Below are 5,721 nucleotides of genomic sequence, written 5' to 3' on the forward strand. Positions count from 1 at the left end.
GCTTACCATTTATCCAATCTGCCAGAAACCTTTCCACTCACAACCCTTTAACCGGTGTAGGATTGTGAGGACCCATAGATTTACAGCTTGCTGCCTGCCTGTTCAGAAAGTGCTTATGTCCATGTATTACTGCTCAAAATATTTCGGTTATATACGTTATTTTGTAAATTGAGTGACTTTTAGTGTGGATATTTCACACTAATGCAAGCGTTAGCAGTGTAATAGTTTTTTCTGATGCATGCAACAGTGATGGAACAAGAGTGTTGGAAACATTGCCAAAACGTGGTGGACTGTTGACGATTGTTCTCATATCGTTCAATCCCCATCCGTCATTATGCTGAGAAATAGCTACACCATTGTTATTGATAGTGTGGTGTGAATGGCCACACATATGAGAGGCGGAACTGGGAGCGCAATTGTGCGTGCTTGGGTAGATTGATGGGGGAAAAAGACAACAGGTGTGAAGGATGGAGGTAATAAACAGGGGAGAGAAACTCTGGTCAGGTGAGCTGAGGAGCCGTGTCTTGTGGGTTCGTGCCAGAGACTGTAAAAAATATGGACAAAGCTACTGTGATGTCACCCATTGCCTCTCCGTGGGTCTGTAAAACACGTTTTGAAGCTCAATGGCGGGCGCGGCCATGTTCTCGATTTGGAGCCAAAACCATAGAGTTAAGCGGTCTTGTGATTTTTACAATGTGATTGACAGTCCGGTGCGGAAAAGCCCATCAACCTGAACGAACGATTGCAGAACGAACTTGAGGCTAGCTGACTGTCTGCCGTTATGTTTTAAAATATACGATCAAATGTTTACAGAGTTTAATTTCCATCCGTGACTGTACTGTGTCATGTAATCACGTTATATGTATGACATTAATAATACAATTATGTTCAGTTATCTTCAATTTATGTTTCTCAGCAAAACGAATATGCTTAGCTAGCATATCAGCTTGCCAGTGAGCTAGGTAAGCTATCCATGGTTAGCTCACGCATTAGCAATATGAACTACAGGGGAAGAACATCGACTGCACTGATGGTCAATCAGAGATGTGTAGACTACTGGTGATTTGACTAGGCTAATTTTCATATAACTGTCTGGTAGACCTGCTGTTAACCGAGCAAATTATCGTCATAGGTTTTCGCCACAGTCAGTTAATGAGCCAGTAACTGCTACTACTCCATCGCGGTTTGAGGTGTTCACTTGCTGGGTGATGCTAGCTGACCGATCGTTCGCAAGTGACTTTTTACCGAATAAAAATTAACACTGTCAGCGGTGATTAACAAATCTACCAAGTATTTTAATAACTGATCTACATGCGTGTAAATATGACCGCACTTTGAAGAGCACGTATTCCACCTGTTGCATAAAGACAAAAATAATGTACATTGAATTTCTAATTATTATTATTTTCTTGCTAGCTTCTAGCTTTGTCACATTCGTGCAGCCTAGCCCAGGTAGACATTTACGGAATGTACACGACTGACAAGCCATCAAACACGTTTGACAGATGGAATATTTGCCGGTTAGGGTTAGCTAGCTAGTCAAATGGCTTGGTAGCCGAAGTTGCGAACTGTTTTAACATAGGCTACTGGACTACCACATATAGCAAATAAGCGTTAGCTGATTACTCTTTCTGCCGACTAATTATTTGGTTAAGTGGGCTAAAGGAAATAGTAAAAATTAAAGCCGCAAGCGGCGTTGGAAGGGGTCCAAGCATTGGCAGCATCGCGCCCCCTATGGAGCGATTTTAAAATGGCTTTGTCCTCATGATCATATGCCTTCACCCAACATATCTACTGAATATCATGATGATCGTATGAAATATTGATGACTTTTGGCCAATTTTGTGCTAAGAGACACTCTCGGATGACTTAGTTACGTCGCCATGGATGTGTCCTGGCTGCTTCCCGTAAAGGCTTTTACTATGTCGTAACACTTAGATGGCATGTCGTAACACTTAGATGGTCCGGCGTGTATGCACAGCTGCAGTGTTTCTGCGCCGCAACTAAAAAAGGCGTCACACTAGTGTTGTCACGATACCAAAATTTTGACTTTGATACCGATGCCATTTGTAGTATCACGATAATTGATACTGAAATGATACTGATTCAATACTCGGTACCTAACGATACTGAAATTACCTTAATAGATCAGAAACATAATGTCCACAAGGGATGACCTCATTTTCGAATTCACGGTTTATTAAAAACCCGGTTTATTAACAACCTTTAAGTTGAAGCCTGTTCAACATATCAATAAGCTTAGGACTATAGTGTTACATCACTAAACCAGAGAAAACTATATTAAATATATTTCAAAAATTAAACAATTGTAAAGTAAATTATCTGTAAACAGGTCTTTCACTTTAAAATATATCTAAAAACAGCACATTTCAATAACAATACAGCATCTTCCTATAATAAAATATTTACAAATTAGAACAGCTATTGCTACTGAAGTGAACTGAGTCTAAGCTTGCGCTGTATCAACCACGAAAAAATACACAAGCGCAGGTCACCTCACTTGCCAACCTTAGTTGCTACTGCCATCTAGCGAAGATTCTGACAAATCATAACTTCATCCTCTCAATCGGTAATGCGGGAGACACATGTCCCTGGCTTTTACATTTGACGCAAACCGAACGTTGGAAAATTCTAATACCGAACCGTTTCTTTTTTTTTTTTTTTTTTTTTTAAGTACCGAAAAAGTGCTGAAGTGTCGGTGTACTGTGCAACACTACGTCAGACACATATATCAATCCATTGCTCAGCTTAGCAGAGAATGCACATTTCAGAGCGCCTCAGAGACAGATAGGATAATAATACATATTTCATATAGTCTAATAAATACGACATTAAAAAAAACGAAACGAAAAATCAACTGGACATTCCTGCTAGCATGCGTGCTGCGCGAAGAATCCCTTATTATTTATTTAGACATTGACAGACTACAGCATTTGCGTCTTTTGTTTATATTCAATAGTAATTGCAGCGAGAAACTGCAGCTGTAGACACAAGAAAGTTTGTTATATTATGGTAACAACGGAATGAGGCGGACTACATATATAGGCTATATTTACCGTCATTGTTTTATTATACCAGCGTGTTTTCGCGCGTTTGCAGAGAAACTCAATTACTATCAATAAAAATGGTTTAGCTATTTCTCAGCATAGCCTAATGACGGATGGAGATGGGACGAAAATAATTTTCAACCGTCCACCACATTTTAGCAACGTTCCAACACTCTCGGCATCACTGTTCCATGGGTCACAAAAACTATTACACTAACGCTTACATTGCAGTGTGAAAAATCCACATTATATAATACCACTAACCTATTTAAAGACACCCAATTTCAAAAAGAACGTATATAACGAAAAGAACGTATATAACAGAAATATTTTGAGCAGTAATACTTACATAGCAACATGACATTTTATCTGTGTTTAGTAGCCTAGTATAGAGACAGAAAATCAATGACAAAGTCCTATCCGCTTCTGTTTTGCGTCAGAAAACGATTTCAGATAGGTCTATCAGCAAAGAAATGGCTTAGCTAAGCCCTGAAGTCCTCAATAATAATAGTACTCTACAAGAAATAATGAAAATCGTTGACAACGTGTAGTTAGGTGAATCGTCTTTTATGCTACGCCACAGTGAATGTGCAAGTGAATGCGATAAGAAAATATTCCGTTGCGCTGAACTATAAAACGCTATTCCAAATGCAAAATCATACATGTTATACATCGTCAGAAAGCGTATACTCTCACCTACTGAATAAATGAACTGTCAGTGGAGCCAAATTGTACGAAAAACGGCGACAACACCGTAAGCAACAGGAATCACAAACGGATTGTCCAAGACAATGTATGACCACTCAGTCGCAAAAGGGACATCTCTACGCGTAAAACCAATGGTAAGATTGTATATTTATTGTTTAGTCCCAGATATTGACTGTAAAATGACATGGTATAATTAAAGAAAAATTGTCTCATGTATGTCGTTATTCAGTGAGCAGCGTTGTCACTGCTGTATTGGCATATTTTAGGGCTAATGTCGGGTTTATCTTGTTGCTACGGAATATTGCACTACATTACATTACAGGCATTTGGCAGACGCTCTTATCCAGAGCGACTTACAACAAAATGTATAACCATAATCAGGAACAAGTGTGTCGAAAACCCTAGAGGGCAGTAGCCTACCGTTCCAAGTGCAGGGAACAACCGCATAGTTCAACGTGGATCCTGTAGGTTAAACTGATTAACGCTAACACAAACAAGAACAGCAACAGTCTATGCAAGCAATAGTTAAGACGAGTTAAGTCACCTACGAAACAACTACCTAGTTACAACCCTAAGCTTACAGTCAATGTAGAGATTAAATTGAGAATACGATTTCTCTCAGCATAATGACGGATTGAAAGACTAAACGAACTCACCTGATATTGTCTTCAAATGGACCGTATTATTTATTTAGACATTGGCAGACTACAGCATAAATTGCGTCTTTTGTTTATATTCAATATTAGTAATTGCAGTGAGAAACTGCAGCTGTAGGTCGTTATGTTATGGTAGCAACGGAACGAAGCGGACTATGAGGCTACCGTCATTGTTGCATTATACCAGCGTGTTTTCGCGCGTTTGCACAGAAACTCAGAACCTATCAATAAAATGGTTTAGCTATTTCTCTCTAAAATGGTTTAGCTATTTCTATTTTTGAGGAGAAAACTGCCACGCCCCAACTAAAAAGTCTAAATGGCGGGCAAACAATATGGCGGACTTAGGTGCAAAGGGCCAATGGCAAAGTTGTAGAGCACGTTCAGATGCATAGGTCGATGAAGTTTTGTGTTCATCTAACTTATGGTGTGGGCGTTATGGGCTTTTACGCGTTACCCTTTGTTATAGCGCCACCATCTGGCTGACTTGCGTGCTTTTTAGTGCCTGAGTAGTGGGGGGCCATAGGAACCCACCTGCCAAATTTGGTTGCTCCAGGACTTATGGGTGCTGAGCCTCAGACACTTTTAGCGGAGAAAAATAATAATAATAATCCTAACAGATACAATAGGGTTCCACCAGCTTCGCTGCTTGGACCCCTAATAATAATCCTAACAGATACAATAGGGTTCCACCAGCTTCGCTGCTTGGACCCCTAATAATCCTAACAGATACAATAGGGTTCCACCAGCTTCGCTGCTTGGACCCCTAATGACTTGGCTACCGCAAAAATTCAGAGGAGGATTATTTTATGGTCGTCTAGTGCAGCTGTAAATAGCACACGCTATAATGAAACCACTACAAAACGGGATGCCTGCATTTTCTGACTTCGCACAGGTGGACCGTGGTCGGAGCCGCAATGTCAAGGCCAAGAGAGGCCACCTCCCACCCCAGTGACCACAGATTGTAGCCCCTACTGTAGCTCAGTCCTCTGCAGTAATCCGGAAGTGACGCACACTGTACCTCATTGGTCCAGAACAAATATAGGCACTGTACCCAAATGATGCAATAAATCATGAAATCGACCCATGGACAGTCATAAGACGAATAAAATACACCTATTACGACTATTTGTTTTTGTGAGAAAAAATTATTGACTTTGTATTTTGATCGCATTTGTACCGTAGACTTACATGGAAACCGGATATGAAAACACCTATACTGGAGCCATCCGTAGTGGCGCTAGTGAGCAACCAGGAACTACAACACCAGGAAATGAGCTTCAAAAACGAAG

This window comes from Anguilla rostrata, chromosome 7 (genome assembly GCF_018555375.3).
Source record: "Anguilla rostrata isolate EN2019 chromosome 7, ASM1855537v3, whole genome shotgun sequence".
NCBI classification, from domain to species: Eukaryota; Metazoa; Chordata; class Actinopteri; order Anguilliformes; family Anguillidae; genus Anguilla; species Anguilla rostrata.